Below are 17,878 nucleotides of genomic sequence, written 5' to 3' on the forward strand. Positions count from 1 at the left end.
CAGAGACAGCTGAGTCAAGGAGAAAGTATGCCAGTGTGGTACATTTTGTGATCCAGGAATATAGAGAGGACTGTAAGGAAGAACTGATAAAGGGACATTAAAGTTAGTCTGCAGAGACCAACAAAGACCATGAAGGAAGGCAAGTCCATCATGGTCACCAGATGCAGGACCCTATATCGTTTGCAGAGAAGGCTACTTTGTTTCCCTCATAAATCAACAATGAGACTATCAATGTCCTTGGAGCAAGTCTTTCATTCTCTTAAATAGGAAAATTACCTTGCTGGCAATGGTTCTGAAAATTAGCTTGCAGCTATATACATATTCTCTGATTACTCAAGGCATTTACATTTTTTTCCTCAAGATTAGTGTCTGATACAGTTATTTATCTCACTCAGAAATAATCCTCTTTTACATAAGAACAATTGATAGGCAAGTAGTAGCCTCGTACATATCAAGCACAAAATATGGCCTTGGCCTCAAGAAAATAAATTATACATTCTATTAGGAGTATGTTTCTCATCAAGAAATTGCTGAATCTATTTTGACACATAACCACTGGACAAGCAACCTTAGACTGTAGAAACTGCTTCTGAATCATTTGCCTTAATACCTCTATAAATCAAATTGTTCATGGCTCTCCTTTTCTTTTGAATCAATGTTCTCACTCAATTCTATCCTTATAAATCAATATAGATGATTATTTCTTCTAGAATAAACATCACAAAGATCTATCACAATAGGCAGGAGCAAAGCGCTTCTTTATTAGTCCTCTTACAGCTCATCTTTCTGCAAAAAGACCCAAGCAATTTGTTCAGAAAAAAAAGAAGGTGAAGACACAGCATGCTGGTATTTTAACTCTTTCCAAATGCCATCTTTTAAATAAACTAAGCACAGCAGTCGAACTATACAGAAAAATTTAGATTTGGGTTTCTTTACAACAATAGTTGGCACTGACACATTGCCTGTCCTCCAAAAACCTAAAAATACGTAACACATTTCCCATTCACACTAACAACTGCCACAGCACAGCTCTGACAGGCACGGAATTCTGCAGCTGAGCAACACACCTTCTCACATCATGAAGGATAAAGATGCCAGATTCTTCCAGCATAGCTTGGATAGTTGCATCCTGCTGATGCCAGTCCTACCTATGTGATCTTGGCCCAGTACTATGGCAGAGTTATAAGTTTCTGGAAAAATTCTCTGGAAAATATTTTTCAAACTCCAATGGCATAATAAGTGGTGTAACAGTAAATGAAGAACAGGAAAGTCCTACGAGATAGTCAGAAAACTAGTAGAGAAGCCAATTTAACATGATAGTAGTGCCCCTTTATTCTCTCATGCATGATAGCCCACCCTCATGCTGTAGAATGTACTTCTTTTCCTCATTTTATTTGGCACAAACTCACTCTGCAGAGCCTATTTGTTTTTCTACCTTTAATAAAACTTTGCTACCACTGAAAAGAAAACATGATAGTAAAAGACCCTGTGTAGAGAATTTCCATTATAAAATGAATATGCTAGTATATGTAAGTTGATGGATCAAGGAAGGCACAGAAAGACTTCTATGCATGTTCCAGTACATAACTTTTTAAAAATCACATCCCAAAAATTCTGGAGTGAGAACCAAAAATGCTAGCATAGTCACAACCTAGAAACTGAGCTAGCATAGTTCAACCAGAAATGAGAAATATTCCTGAACAAATACTTCCAGCCAGCTATGAGCCAAGAAGCAGCGTTAGCCACACCCTTCAGTTCTGAAGGTCACAAAGGTCTTATAAATCTAAAAATGAAAGAAGTGTTCTTTGATAAATCACTCAATCTATTCCCTTGGGGATAAATCTTCTCAGTCACTTCTTGTGACACAAGTAATATTCAGTAGCAAAAGGCAAGAAAAGTTTACATGGTATGAATTTGTTAAGCAGGAAAATCTCATCTTACTTTAAAAACTTTAAATGTAATTTTCCCTCAAAATCAGAAAATGCTGTTTCTGATACATTTGAGACTAAAAGTAAGAATTTAATCCTTATCTCATCTTTTTACCATTTGTTTGACTCCCATATTATTAAAGACCAAAGAGGAAGTAGAGGTAGGCTAAAAAATTCTTATCTCTAAACCTAGGATGTTGATATTTAACATTCCCACTGAGTTGCCTCTGAGGGGCAGCTTAGCTTCAAGTCAGCTATCGAGCATTAGTTAAGGGAAAGAAGCTTCCCTGGATGTAGGGCAAGAGTTGGTATAATCCTTGCAATCTGCTGTTTCTGCAGAAAGAATGTCTGCCCTGCTATTTTGAATTCATTATATTGCTTTCTAACATATGCACTAGTCTTTGTATTAGAAATATGTCTTTATCAAAACCCTTGGCCAGTCAAAACTTTATAAAAACAGGAAAAATATATTCCATTTCAGTTTCCTAATCATAAACCATAGTCTTCTAGATCACCAATGGATCTTCACTTTCAAATATTTAATGAGAACAGATAAGGGAGCAGAAGATAAGAGTCAGGCATTTTCTAGCAAAATAAAAGGCATTTTAAGTTATTAAATAAGAATTGACAATTGAGAATGTGGTCCCAGTATAAGCACATGCAGTGTGGTTTACTCTTAGCTGAGAATATCATCCCATTTATACATTCAATATTTTTCAATTATATTAAGGGATAGAAAACTTTTACTATTTTAAAGGTAGATTGGATGATTTTTCAGTACATAGTCATTCTCTTTGCATCCTCTCCACCATGACAAGAGAAAAGCTTCCCCCACCCTATGGATACTGGGCTTTGGCCAATGGAACACTAGGAAAACAGAATGTGAGATATTTGGATGTGCTTACTTAGCTGGGTTTGCTGCTTCTGCTACTGCCTTCTACCATGAAAGTCATATATCATGATTGGTTGGAAAAAGGAAGAAAGACACCTAACCAAATCTGAATCCAACCTGCAGTTGGATCCAAGCCCAGCTAAATGAGCCTGGTCAGCCAATCCCAGACCAAACCATCAACATAGGATCAAGAAAAAAAAAATGCTTGCTGTTTTCTGTTATAGTTGCCATTTACTGCTACTCAGAAATTGCTAATTAGCATAATGATATGAAATACTTTTGTTTGAATTAAAGCACTACAATGTTTCAACCCTGTGACATCCAAATTACTTGCCCTTTCTGAGTCTCAAATTCCTCAAATGAAATGAGGATATTAAACATTTTAAAGGGTTGTTGTGAATATTAAATAACTTTATGGAGGGAAAGTATGCTGATATTTCTGGAAATAATAGTTATTTACATTAACATTATTTTCCCAAATTTAAGTATATTTTCCTTTATCTCTACGAGGAATAGGAAAGCACCCACTAAAAATAAAGACTCGGCTTTACAGTCCAGTGTGTAGGAGAATCAAATTTACTCAGAAAAGAAGGCAAGAGAGAAAATTAAGTGTGTATTCACACCAGTTTTCATCCAAGAATGGAATGATACAGTCTCAACTCCACACTATAAATCTCTATAACTAATGCAATCTGTTTTGTCCACAAAAAAGAGTCTATATAAAGCAAAAAATTTTTGCACTGATTTGAATTTTAAAAATCTTATTTTATGTCATAGGGAGACTCAGAATTTAGATTGGGCACAGAGAAAGAGTGAAAAGGAAGGGCTGTGAATAACAAAAGGCAGTAATGTTGTCTTCTTCCATATATCACAGTTTAACAAGCCCCAAAGAAAGCTCCTGGCAACTTATTCAAACTCTAAAAATTGTTTCTTCTTGCAAACTATTAAATTACATATTTATAAAAGATGATAACATAGCCCACCTGATAATATTTTTGATAGTTTCAGACTCTCTCTGTGGAGGTAAGGAAGAAGCATGGGCCAGCATGCCAGTCACTGTCTCTTACAATAGAAAACATAGAACTTAATCAAAACATAAATAAAAGTAAGAGTGAAGAGAGTCCCACTTGTAGCAGCTAGGAGTCCAGTGCCTTGTTTCCTTGGAGAGCATCCTGATAAGCAGAAACCATCTTGCTGTTGATACCCTGAGGACTACTTTAAAATGCCAAACACATTAATCAGTGCACCACTCACTATAGATGTCCCCTTTTCAAACCTGCCTGAAAAATGTCCTTGACCTCACCTTTTTGACTTTTCCTTCTTACTTCTATTGTTCTTTTGGAAAAAATTAATTGTCCAGAATTTTTCTCAATTGCTCAGGGGGTCGGCAAGAACTGCTTTCTCTCAATAAGTCTCCAGCATCAAACTCTTCAGGAATCCTCTTCACCAATACTGAACACTCCTGCCAATAAGCTAATTACATGATAGGCTGGCTTCGGTTGATAGGCAAATTGAGAAAAAGTCAATGACTAATAATTCCTATCATTATCAGAGAGGTATAAAAATAACTAAACTTTTTCCACACATGTCACTTGGAGTCACTTAACTGAAGCTTCAGTTTCATCACTTTTAAAACAAGTGTCAATAATCTTATATTATAAATGTATCTGTTCTGAAAATTAGTGGAATAATTGCATGGGCAAAAATTATGGCGCTTTCTTCTTTGCAATGTTGTCTACATGATCATCACTGTGGTCATCAATACATGTTGTCCTAGTCAACTGTCTGTTACTGTTATACAATACCCAAGGCCCACAGATTCAAAAGGAGAGGTTTGATTTGGCTCATACTTTCAGAGGTTTTCAGTCCAGGGTTGGCTGGCTCCAAAGCAGGAACACCATGGTGGAAGTGCACAGTGGATCAAAGCTACGTAGTTCATGCTGGCCAGGAAACAGAGGAGGAAGGGGCCAGTGAGGAAGTGCCAGAGAGGAAGGGGCCAGAGTCAGTCACAGACTCCAAGGCCATATCTGTATGACCTACCTAGACACCCCTAGAAGTGTGCTATGCCAATCCCCTGGGACGACTCCAAAGTTGTCACCTTAACCTAACTGGCACATATGTATTTAGATGGAGGGGCCACTGGAAATTTTACAAGATAAGAGGCTTTAAAACAGATTTGTTGTAAAAGGGAGAAAAAGAAAAATTTCAATATCTTCAGCTTTTCAAGAATCAAGCCTGCAAAATATGAATCATATTGCTTCTTTCTTTAGTAATATTCTGGTAAATAATATTTTAGTAGTATTATCTCACATTTACACATGGGGAAACTGATGCATAGAACAGTTAACAAAGTTGCTCATGATCATAAAATTTGAATCTAAGTTGGCTTCCCTTCAGAGTCTATGTTCCTAATACTATTGTTTGTTGTTCCTAGAGAAGAATGCTGAGACTCAGACTTATATCAACTATGTCATGGTGCTTATGAATTTAGGGAGGAAGATGAGAAATGAACAAGAATGAAAAACCTAGTAGTAAGACCCTACTGGAGAGAAAGGGAGAGTTGAGTAGGAATAAAAAGGGATGACAGATTATATGTGGGAGACAGCAAAAGCAGGTGACTTAACCTACACACAGGACTCCTGGGAAATGTTGTCACACCTCCTGGTCTTGAATTCCCTTTCTTCAAACCATGTGTAGTCTTATGTGGTGAACCTGGGGTGATGGCTGTAAGTATGGGCCAGCCATAACATGGGACTCTGCCAAAGGCAAGCAAAGACCCTGTGGATGAGTGAGGCCAAACAGACAAAATTTTGGCCTCCATGACCTTGACCCATTAAGTTATCCTCTGAATATATTATATCACCATGGTAAAGGGAAATCTGCATATGTAATTAAGGTTACTAATTATCTAAGTGGACCCAACATAATCAACATGAACCTATAAAAAGCAGAATGCCCTTCTGGCTAGAGGTAGAAAAGGAAAACACAGAGATGAAGTAGAAGAGGATGTCTGACAGGTGGGAGGGAGAGATTTGAACTGAGAGGAGTCTGACCCAGTTGCTAGAGGGGCCACATAACAATCATGAAACAGGACTTAGGTAGGTTCTGGGAGCTAAGAGCATGATTCAGCTGAAAGCCAAAAATAAAACATAGACCTCAATCTTACAGTCATCTGGAACTAAACTTGGTCAACATCCTGAATGAGGTCAAAAGTGAAGTCTTCTGTAAGGAATACAGTTGGATATCAACATCTTGTTTCCAGGTTTGTGAAATCCTAAGAAGATCCAGTGAAGTCTAGTTGGGCTTCTGACCATTACACATTAGGAGATAAAAAATTTGTGTTCTTTAAAGATGCTGAGTTTTTTGTAAATTTTTTTTCATTCACTTATTTTTAAAATTAATTTTATTGGTACACTTTTGATGTATATCATGATCATTCATCACAGGATTTTATACCTGTACATAATATATTTTGATTATTTTTTCTCCATCCCCCTCCTTTCCCTTCAACCTTCTTCCCCTCCTTTACAAAAGCTTTATTTCAATTTTTTTCCTTCCATTTTCTGTCTTTTCAAAAAATGTTTACCACAGTGTTATGGCTTATATCTAGATATCACCCCAAAGCCTCATTTGCTCATGGGTAGGGATTTTCAGAGGTGGCTGGATCTACTATATATGATCCTGGGATCAAGGATGTAATGCTGGGATTGATTCATAGTGATGCAAGGCTGGGATTAAGGATGCCCCACCCTGAGTGTGAGTGCTATCTGCTCTATGAGTGGATACCCTGAATAAGATATTAGGGATAGAAAGAGGGTCACTAGTAGCTTGCTGCTGCTTGCTTCTTTGCTTCTTCACTACATTACTGCCTTCTACTCATCATGAACTGTTTCTCCTTTGTAATGCCCCTCTGTCATGCCACTCTGCCTTGGAGCCAGCCAATTGTGAACTGAAACATTTACAAACTGTGAGCTAAAAAAACCTTTCCTCATTTAACTTTTTGTGTTGGGTATTTTGTCTCAGCAACAAGAAAAGTGACTAAGACATGCAACAGTGGGAAACTATTGCAAGTGGTTCTCAAATTTGTGTGCATATTATAATCACCTGAAGGGCATGGTCATACACAAGCTCTTGAGACTCATCCAGAGAGTTCATCAAGTTTCTGATTTGCTCCCTCTGGGGAGATCTGATAATGTGCATTTGTAACAAATTTGTAGATGATGGTGCTATTTCTGGTCAGGAACCATACTCTGAGCACCATCATGGCAATATTAAACCACCACCACAATGCCAAATGGGGGAGCAGTGATCAGAAAGACATTGGGTCTCACAGTGGAGACCAGAGAACCAGTGGTCATAACACTTCTGTTATCTATGTAGGGACTTTAGAATAAGTTTTCTAATAAATAGGTTATCTGAAACAACAGTTACAATTTTCTCTGGCTAATTAAAGGAAAAAGTTCTAATATCCAAGTACCTTTTTGTAAGACAGGCTTTTTAAAAAAGTTGAGGCTATATCAGCAATCAAATGTGTCCTGAGTCCCACGGTGTATACTGGACACCTAGTCTACATGGAAGGAACAGATGTACGCTATTTGGCACATTTCCTGGGGGTGCCCTATACATGGAAAAGACTTAACCTACTGGATGAAGTATAAAAAGTCTTGCTTCTTATTTTCATCCATTAACTACTCATTTTTTTTTTTTTGGTACCAGGGATCAAATTTGGGTCCTTGCGCTTGTGAGGCAGGCCGTGGAACCACTGAGCTAAATCTCTGGGCCCCATTAACTACTCATTTTATTTTAAGCTTCTGTCCTTTTACTTTGATTATAAAGAGGCAGTGTATCACCCATCACTGTCCTTTCCATAGTAAGCATTAAAGGCCAGGTTCAGTGAAGAACTGAGAACAGATCCAAAGGCAAGTTGCTGCTGCAACTATAGGATCCATCATCACTGTTACTCAAATTTTAAGAGATGTGCATTTTCCAAGTAATCTTTGCTATTTCCACTGGAAAGGGGTGGGGTAGTCTGCTACTGTTAGAATGAGGTTTAACATGTGCCCCAAGCTTTACAGCATCTGTAAAACCTCTATTTATGGTAAATTCTTATTTTTAACAAGCCACTCAAAGAATATCTTCTAAGCAAAAATATTCTAATATTTGAAAAGACTATAGTACTTCATGTCAAAGGATAAATTCATATAAAGAAATGCTTTCATAATTTTAAAAGCACATATTAAATAAGTATCAACTATTATATACTCTTCAGAGCCTCTTTCTTTTCTACCCAAATAAACAAAACTTCACTAAAAAAAAAGATGTGAAAAAAGCCCCACAGCCTCTAGTCTTTTGAAGTGATAAATTGAGACTAATGCAGCATAGTTACAGTTTCTTGATTAGGAAGAAATGCCTCACTTAAGTGAGTTTTTATACTTACAACATTCATAAGATGTAAAATGATGTGCCAACTTAATAGAAATTCACTACTCTTGGAGATTCAAATAGAAAGTCAGTAATTTGAAACTGAAAATGAAATCTAATATCTGTCAAATTCATTTCCTTTCTTTTCACTACATTCATATCTCATCATTTAAATTCATCTTGTTATCATAAACAAACAGCTAAATTATAGCTTTTTTCCCATTTGGATGTGAACTTAAATGATATCTAGAAAAGGAGTAGTTATTCTACACATTATGTTGGGTTTCCAACATCCCAACAAAGACTCAGACTTCTAAACAAAATGCACTTGATCAAAGGTTAACATTGCTATATTTGCTCATTATCTTCCACAATTCAGATGTGCACAGTAGATCACAACCAAATCTATTAATGTTTTAGATAATGTACTTTGACAAATTATCTCTAGAGTCCAAAAGCATCTTTAAATTATTTAATGGGAACACAGCTTCTTTGGCAATTAACCTATTCTTTGTCCCTCTAACCTCCTGTAAATTAGAATTCCATATGCCATGATTATATAACTCGAATTTTCTACCCAAATTGCAACAATTGCATTTTCAGAATACAGAAAAATAGCCATTCAAGTACCCTCTTTATCTTTAGTCTCACTGCATAATTCATTCTAAACTACCTTATGTGTTCCTTTTCCATGGAATTGAAATGATTACTTGATTCTCTTCTCCCACAAGTCCTATATACTCTTTATGATCAAGGCAACACTTCACTTTCTGATCCTGCGCTACTGAACCTTTCTTCTTCAACATAAATCTTCTGCCCCAGTTAGGTTTGGATTACATTATAGCACATGAGTCTTACCTCCTCCCAAAGTTTGTAGCAACACCTTGCTTCTCATTCTGTAATATCCAATATTGACTCCCTCTTCCTGAGCCTTTTTCATGACCCCTAAATCGCAACCACATTTATAATCAGCAATAGAAGTTCTTAACATTTAACTGGCTCTGAAAGAAACAGGTATCAGTTTGACATAATCACTTGATCATAAACTAGGGGGGTAACAAAGTTTTTCATTTCTTTTCTATCACATATAGCACATAATTGGGTAATAGCTTCATAAATGTTTAAATGTGCACATAGGAAATACTATCTAAAATATTTACCTAGTTATTTCTGGTATCAATTCTCTCTTTCTCACAGATTAGTATTTCTTAAAATATCTTTGAATTATATTTTAGAGCATATTGTTTGCTCAGTATTTATTAGAAACAAAAATGGTATCTTGATACCGTTTAGAGAACATTACAGTGTTTATATTTGTTTCTTTTTATTTCTGTATCATACAAAAATACTTTCAATACTTTTTCAAACTGGATCACTAGTTCTCATTTATTGTGTTTTAAAACTGTGTTCCGGTTTTATTTGGGAAAAGTAACTGTGCAGCATCCCTAAGGAAATTGTGGAGGTCTATTTTGACATGTGATTCACTTCTGAGTCCCATATGAGAAACGTTGTGCAAAGGATCATCTATAAGTTGGCCACAATGGCTCTTGGAAGTCTTTCTCTTCATTGAACCAAATTGCCTTCTGTCTTCAAGGCTAAGGTCACACTGTTTTCACAAAGTTTCCCTGTTCACACAAACCACAATGACTTTTCCTTTGTCTGAATTCCACCAGTACTTACAATGATTACCACATAATATATAACCTGAACACCTGCTGCCTTATTTTGTTCCTTATTTGCTTTCTGTAATTTTTGTGTTCTCTAACACATTCAAGGACAGAATCTTCCCCTCCACAGTGAATAATACATTGTTGAACATGAAGTAAAAATGTTATGTATACTCATCGACTCATCTCTTTGCCAAGTTCAAACTTCACAATCACTGCAACCACTGTGTGTGTATCTTGACTTTAGTTACAATACCATACTAAAGCTCTTATGAAAAAAGATTTGAGACTCTATGCACCACTTTAGATTCCACTTACCTGAAAAACAAAGTGGTTTTCCTCTCTAGGATTATGTCATTATCCCAGTAAAGACATAAAATCCCATACCACATAAATTAAATATAATGTTCTGTGTCACTTACTTCATTCATTATCCATCCATGATTTATTTAGTTCATATGTGCTAACCACCCACAGAGGGTAAAGCCCAATCAGAAGCTGTAGAAAACATCAACGTGAATGATACTTACTTAATTTTGTTTGAGGTTTGTTCTTACTGATCAGGTGTAAAAGCAGAAACTACTCACCAAGAGAGGCATGCTTAGAGAGTGGGTTTATGGAGGTAACCAGTGATATTTCTAAACTTTAAAAGTCTTGTTGGAGTTATACAAAGTAGTTCCTTCAACAGAGTAATGGAGAAATAATAAATAACCCTTTTTTAAATTACCATCAGAAAAATGTTTGAAACAAGGAAGTCTACAAAAGGCATTCAAGTAACTTCAGAATGGAGAGTCAAAAAGATAAATAATTATGTGATAAAAATGATAGAAATCTAGACATTTAGGTAAGAGTTATTTTAAACAGTGAAGTGGTTATAAGAATATTTCATTAGTACCCAAGAACTTGTATTTTTAAAGCAAACTCTAGTGGATTTTTATTTTTAATTTTAAAAGTCAAAGTTAAATTGCTCATGTGCCAGTGACTTAATAAAGAATTAAGTTGCAAAAACTCCATCGGAAAATTATCTAAACCTAATGCCCCCACCTCAAGCAGTTTCCAGGTCTTAAAGAGGCTGCTTATTCACTGGATGAAATGTAAACAGGTACTGCCATGCATACAGCGGCAGCCAAAATAAAGAACAAATAATTTGCCTGAATTGTGCTAGACTTGCCCCTTGCAATTGAATTATGGGACTTAAAAGGTCATAACATTTTAGCAATTATGTTTGCCTAGAAGTCTCTTACAATGAGGATTAATATTTTAGCACCAGAGGTACTCAGCAGTTATGCTCCTTGATAAATTATTTTGTTAAGATTGTTGATATAGTCATAACTGAAAAAGACAGACTTTAACCCAAGTTCACTTGTGTTTCTCTGTGGCATTTAATTGAGATTGTATGATCCAAGCAGTGTCTCAGGTTATATGCTTTTGTAAATACTTAACTAAAACATACTATGGCACTTAGAAAAGCAAACAAGGGTTTGCTAAATTTGTATACCTTAAGGTACTATAATCCTTTCCACTAAATTCATAATATTCTCATTTCACAACACCAAAGACTTTGTAAGTCATTGGCCAAAGTTTATGATTGACAGCAATAGCTTCTTATTCTTATCGTCAAATCCCTGGGTATCAGAGTGAATGAGAGCCCCCCATCACTGAAAGCGTACACAAGATGGTAATATTGGAGCTCACTAATCCAGGCTAAGAGCTCTCCCTGAGCAGCTGCAGTTCATGTATTTTACATACACTACTTTATACTGTCTTCCCACTACTGTAAGTTCAAAATGATAGTACCTCAGGTTTGGAAATAAGGAAGTTAAAACTCAAGGGTTTTAAGTTACTTTCACAAGGTAAATGAAATTCAACCAAAATTTGTTCTACATTTGTGGTTTTTCTAACATAGTGTAACTTCCAAAAAAATATATTCATTACACAGGCAGTGAGTCTTAGGGGGTGGAACAAGCTAAGACAATAGACAGCATCAAGAAACTATACAGAATATGGGATAATTGTTATAGTTTGAATCTGGACTGTCTTCAAAAGGCTCATGTGTTGAAGATTTTATCCCCAAAGCAGCAAGAGGGGTTTTTGGATGGTGACTGTAACTTGAGGGCTCTGATTAATTCACTGATGGATTTTAATTAATCTATTGAAGGGCTCATAATTTGATGGCTCCTGGGAGGTGAATGAAACTGAGGAAGTTTGACCTAGTTGAAAGGAGTGGATATTTGGGTGCAAGTCCTTCATAGTGCATGTTGTCCTCTGCCTCTAACCTCTGTCTGTCTGTCTCTCTCTCTCTCTCTCTCTCTCCCTACCTCTTTCCCTTTCTGACTTACCACAGGTCTAAAAGCAATATAACCAGCCAACTATGGACTGCAACCTTTGAAACCACAAATCAGAGTAAATCTTTCCTCTTATAAGTTGATTTTTTAAGGTATTTTATCACAGCCTCAGAAAGCTGACAAATTAACAAATCCCAAATGTATCATTAAGATATCTAAAGTGTTTGTTGACTATTTCTGACCTCACAAATTGTTAGGAAATGTTAGACTTTTCTAACATGCATTTTTTTCTAAGGTGCATTTCCACCAGTCTCAGGATATGAATGAACAAATAGATCAAATCCAGTATGACAATTCTTTGTTTCATGCAAATTTTAAAAACAATAAAAAAATTCAGTATAGGTGGGTATCAGCCACCTTCAGTGAAATAACTGCAATTACCTCAGATGACATATCTGCAAATTTATCAGTGTCTGTTTCCACCCCTTATCTCCTTGCCAATGGCCATATTGCTATATGAGCCTTGTTACTTCATTCCTACATCCCCCCTTCTGACCTCCTGGGGCCTTACTTCAGGGACACATCCTCGTCTCTGCATCTTCAACCCTTTTCTTTACCTTTCCAGCCAGTCAAAAATCATGTGTAACTAACAAATTAAAACACACATGCAAAAATCCCTCTCCTTCTTACTCCTCTCTTGACATTCTATACTTCCCTTCCCCTTTGCAACCTAACTTCTTGAAAATTACATAAATGTAATAAATATAAATATAATGCCTGTTCCATTCCTGCACTGTGTATTCCTTTTCCACACCACAACAACCTGGCTTCTGCCCTCAACATTCTACCAAAATTAGCCTTGAAAAGTTACAAATGATTTGCTAGCTGCTTATTGCAATGGATACCATGTGATTCACCAGCTTATATACTAAAATTGGAAAAATGTAGAGCATATTATCATGGTCTCTGGGCAAAGATGACAAAAAATTCATGAAGATCTCTTATTTTTATAGTATGAACTCATTTTGTTATATATAGAGATATATCTTGATATAGAGACTATATTTGCATATAAAAAAGTCTGGAAAGATACATATTAAAATTTTAACTGTAGTTATGTTGGGTGATGGTATTTGGGGTAACAAATTATGCATAATTATATATATATTTCACTATATATTCATGCCACTTATATAGTGATCAAATATTCCTTATCTAAATAAAAATAAATAAATACATCACCTCAAAATAGGGACCACCTTTTAGTTCTTATTTGACTTCACAGCAGTATTTTTCAGTACTGTTCTTTGAATGGGTTCTAGGGCATCACTTTCTCTTGTTCTACGCTCTCATCATCTTATTTTTAACCCTCTGCGTCTCCTGTTCTACACCTATGCTGATATACTGCCACCCAGTACTTTACCATTGCCCTTTTTTTTGTCACTGTTCTTCATGTATTCTCTGAGAGGTCTCATTCATATTTGGGGCTTATTTTATTCTGAAAATTTCCTAATCTATTTCTCTATCTTACAGCTACTTCCTGGGTTTCAGCTTCCTTTATACCCATCTAATAGGATTCCAAATGCTTTGAATCAACATTGCTTGAAAATGTACTCATTTTCCCGCAAGATGGACCAAAATGATCTATGTCAATGAAGGGAAGCACCATTTATTTACCAAGCCTTGTTAGAAACAGAAGAGTCATTTCTGATTTCTCCCCTATTTCTCACTTCCTGTAACAAAAGGACATAAGATATAATAAACCCTATTACCACATATTTCACAGCCATCATTTCTTTTTTTCTCTATCCCTATTGCCTTAATGAAGACTCTCATCATTTCTTCCTTAGGTTACTGAAACAAACTCTTGATTGGCCCTATCACTTTCAGTCATAAGCCCCTCTCGTACTTCTTTATATATTGCAGCCATAATAGTCTTTTTTGAAATATAAATTATATGATCTTACTCTCCTACTGAACAGCCTTTGATGAAATCTCATATTCTTTCATACTCTAAGCATTTGCTGCCTAAAAATCAGGGTTCCCTGTGACTTGGTGGAGTCAGATCTCACAGCAGAAGGTGAGTGGCAGACGAGTGAAGCTTCATCTGTATTTACTGACCTCCCCATCTCTAGCATTATTGCCTAAGGTCTACTTCTTCAGATCAGCAGAGTTTGATTCTCATAGGAACATGACTCCTACTGTGAACTGTAAATGTGAAGAATCTAGGTAGCATGCTCTTTATGAAAACCTAATGACTCATGTTATAAAGTGGAGCTGAGGCAGTGATACTAGTGCTGGGGAATCTAATTATTATTATGTATATACTAATGAAAAAAGAAACTAAAAAAATAAGAAGCTCATTCCAGCGCTATCCATGGAAAAATTGTCTTCCATGAAGCAGCTTGGTGCCAAAAATGTTAGAGAACACTGGCTTAAGAGTAAAACTGCAAATATTTTAATTGTCCCCCTATATAGACTCACCATTTAGGATTCATCCACCTTGTGTCTTAAGACTTTGTAAATTCTAGATTTGTGAGCTGCTAGCTGTTCTCCAAACATCCTATATTCTGTCACAACTCTAAATCTTTTCTTGTTGCAGAAAGGAAACTCCCTCTTTGTCCTCCTTACTTTCATTACTCTCAGATATCCACTGAGACTTAACCCAAGTATCATTTCTTGACCTAATCTAAGAGTACCTGTGCTTCTCTCTAGTGGGTCACAAATTATACTCTAGTCTAATTGTTTATTCAGTTGTCTCTTTTACATGAGAATACCAAAGTCCTTTAGGACAGCACTACTAATATAACATTTTTAAATAAACAGATATGTAAATGATTGACACTAAAAAATGGCCACTTTCAAACTGACTTGATGTCAGAGAGTTGCAAAACAAAGTCTAATGAACATACCTACAAAAAATTGCAATGGCATTCCTTAAAAGTCACTATCTTAACTAGTGGTACCTCTAAAAGTATTTACTCAAACCCGGTACTGACAGTTTAAAGTGTTCAAAATTCAGGAAAAGCTCCAGGAAAATTTTAGAACTTGACTCAGAGGTATCCCTACCAAAAAGCTGAAGGACTTCTGAGCAGGCATTTTGCTGAGGGAATGCTATAGTGTAATTCAGAGAGCACAGCATATGAAGGCAAGAAAACTAGTTTCTAGTTTTCCCCTGCCCATTAAATAATTTTCTTGGCAAATTATTTACTCCATTTGAAATTGTGGGACAGCATTATGACTTGTCCCTAGATGTCCCATCAAAACCTCATGCACTCATACGTGGGGCTTTTTGGAGGTGGCTCGATCTAGGGTGTGTGATACTGGAATTAAAGATGTGTGGTAACTAAATGGGTTTGGTATACTTATGAGTGTGGACAATGAAAGCCCTACCCTGGATGCAGGTGGCACCAATCAATTGGCTTATAGCTGGATGGAATATAATGACAGAGGGAAGGCAGGCCTGCTGCTGCTCTTCCTATTTGCTGTTCTGCTGCCTTCTGCCTGCCACACCATGAATTGTTACTACTCTGTGGTGCTCTTCTGCCATGCTCCCCTCTGTGGAGCATGTGGAGCCAGCTGACTATACACTGAAAACTCTACAAACTGAGCTAAATAAACCTTTCCTCCCTTAACTTTGCATGCCAGGTATTTTGCCTTAGCAAAGAGAAAAGTAACTTAGATAGGGAGTAACTGTATGAACCCAAGAACCAGTTTGTCTTCTGGAGTCTATTTGGCAATAAAATAGTTAATGACAATATTTCAGTGAGAATGCTTTTCAACAATTTTTTTTCTTTTTTGGTACCAGGGATTGAACTCAGGACCTAGTGCTTGCAAGGCAGGTGGGATGCCACTAAGCTAAATCCCCAGCTAAATTTTTAAATTATTATAAAACAAACCTGATGACATACTCATGTATATGATTATTTGGGGCTTATTGACCATCTTTCTTAAGTAATGTTTGTTAACTAATATTAAACAGCATTTTTCATACACTGGTTTACTGACCTCAAAGCAGGGGACATCAACACTGCATGGATTCTCCAAAAGTAAACACAGATGACCTGTAATCAATAGGTGAAATGTTGACCTATGCTCCTCTCTCTTCTGATCAATTATAGAATTTAATGGCCTCAAATAACAGCTCAGATACAACTATATTTGAAGAATAATATAAAATATTGTGCCTTACAAATACTTCCCTCTATTCTCTCTGTCAAAGCCATCTGATCTTCTTTATAAACACAAGCATAATTTTTAAAAATACCAACTATTCACAGGTCTAGGTTAAGGTTCACTATCTCTCCAGCCCACAGAAGATAAGCGTAATTATCTTATGTGAAATACATGTACTCTTTCCCTCTTTACATATCTTAGTTGAAGTTTGAGTATGTTTCCAAATGAGATCTGAGAGCAAATATGCCGAGGATTTCTGAGAAAAGTTGTCTTGGAGAATATGTAAACATGTTATTCCCTGCCCTCCATGCATGATTATAACTAGACTGTATACATATGTGACAATGAGGGAAGAAAGTGATAATGGTTGAGGTAACAGAGAACAAAGACTGAAAGTATGTTGGTCTCCTATTACATAAATATACTTGGCTAGCCAAGATTAAAACTACCCCATTCTTAGTTAGAATGGATATGATTTTATATTATCAGTAGCCAAACTCCTGCTAAAATAATTCTTCTAATTGTTTTCCAAACAACATTTCTTGTGTTCAAATGAGGAATGTGCAAAATATATAAAATGCTTAGCAAATACAGCCCATAAGTTAAATCTTCCTAGTACTTGTTTTTGTAAATAAAGTTTTATTGGAATGCAGCTACTCTTTTTTTGTTACCTATAGCTACTTTTATGCTACAACAACAGACTTAAGTGGTTGTGCAAGGGACCTTATGGCCCATGAAGCTGAAAAGATTTATTATATGTCTCTTTACAGAAAATTTATACTGGCCCTTAAAGTATACTAGTTAATTTCAACTGGGGCAGTATAACCCACATAACTAACCCACGTTGCAGTTTCCATGGCCCATTTTGGATATACCTATCAATGCAAGATTATGATGGGCCAGGGTTGTTTAGTGGTGTACAGTGTCAAAGCACCAAAAAACTAAGAATACACACAGCCAAAAAGCCAATAGTGGTCCTGTTGCTCAATGTAATTATCCTTAACATAATTGTATGCCATTACTCAGACCATATGAACTATTTTTACATTGCCCCAATCACCCTAGAGACTACAAATCTGATAGATTCACTGAAATAAACAGCAAATTAGAAGGATAGTATTAGATAGACTATTGATCCCCATTAGCTATTTCTTAACAAATTAAGGAAATATATTTACTGTTACTTGATCTGCAGTTTAATTAAATTTTTCTGGTTTGTAGGCTTACTTAGATGTTAAAAACAACAGTCCAAATTCTGTTCTAAAATACGAGTGGGCTACACACAGCATTTATTGAGGGATATTTTATTTGATACTCATGAATTTTTAAGTGCTTTCTACTTTCAATTTTATAGTTATTATAATTTCTTTAGTGTTCCTTTTATATTAAGCAGTATTTTATAAAAAAGGATAATTATTCCAAATCTTATTTTAATAAAAAGACCTTAAAATATTTTATTGGAATGAACTAAATTAGCCTCACTACAGAGATTTGAATTTGAAAGAAAAA

The 17,878-nt window shown here is 35.9% G+C and overlaps 1 protein-coding gene and 1 non-coding gene across 10 annotated transcripts in view; one reads left to right on the forward strand and one right to left on the reverse strand.

Annotated features, from left to right (window-relative positions):
* The window catches only part of Ctnna2 (catenin alpha 2), a 1,179,603-nt gene that overhangs the window by 1,046,262 nt on the left and 115,463 nt on the right, over positions 1 to 17,878 (reverse strand). The gene's annotated exons all lie outside the window — the stretch shown is intronic.
* Positions 13,100 to 13,203, forward strand: LOC147829807 (U6 spliceosomal RNA). The gene has a single exon (XR_015448575.1). It is a non-coding gene; the product is annotated as a U6 spliceosomal RNA (small nuclear RNA).

Source organism: Heterocephalus glaber, unplaced genomic scaffold, assembly GCF_053883595.1.
Source record: "Heterocephalus glaber isolate CG9 unplaced genomic scaffold, H.glaber_assembly_v1.0 deba00000470, whole genome shotgun sequence".
Classification (NCBI taxonomy): Eukaryota; Metazoa; Chordata; class Mammalia; order Rodentia; family Bathyergidae; genus Heterocephalus; species Heterocephalus glaber.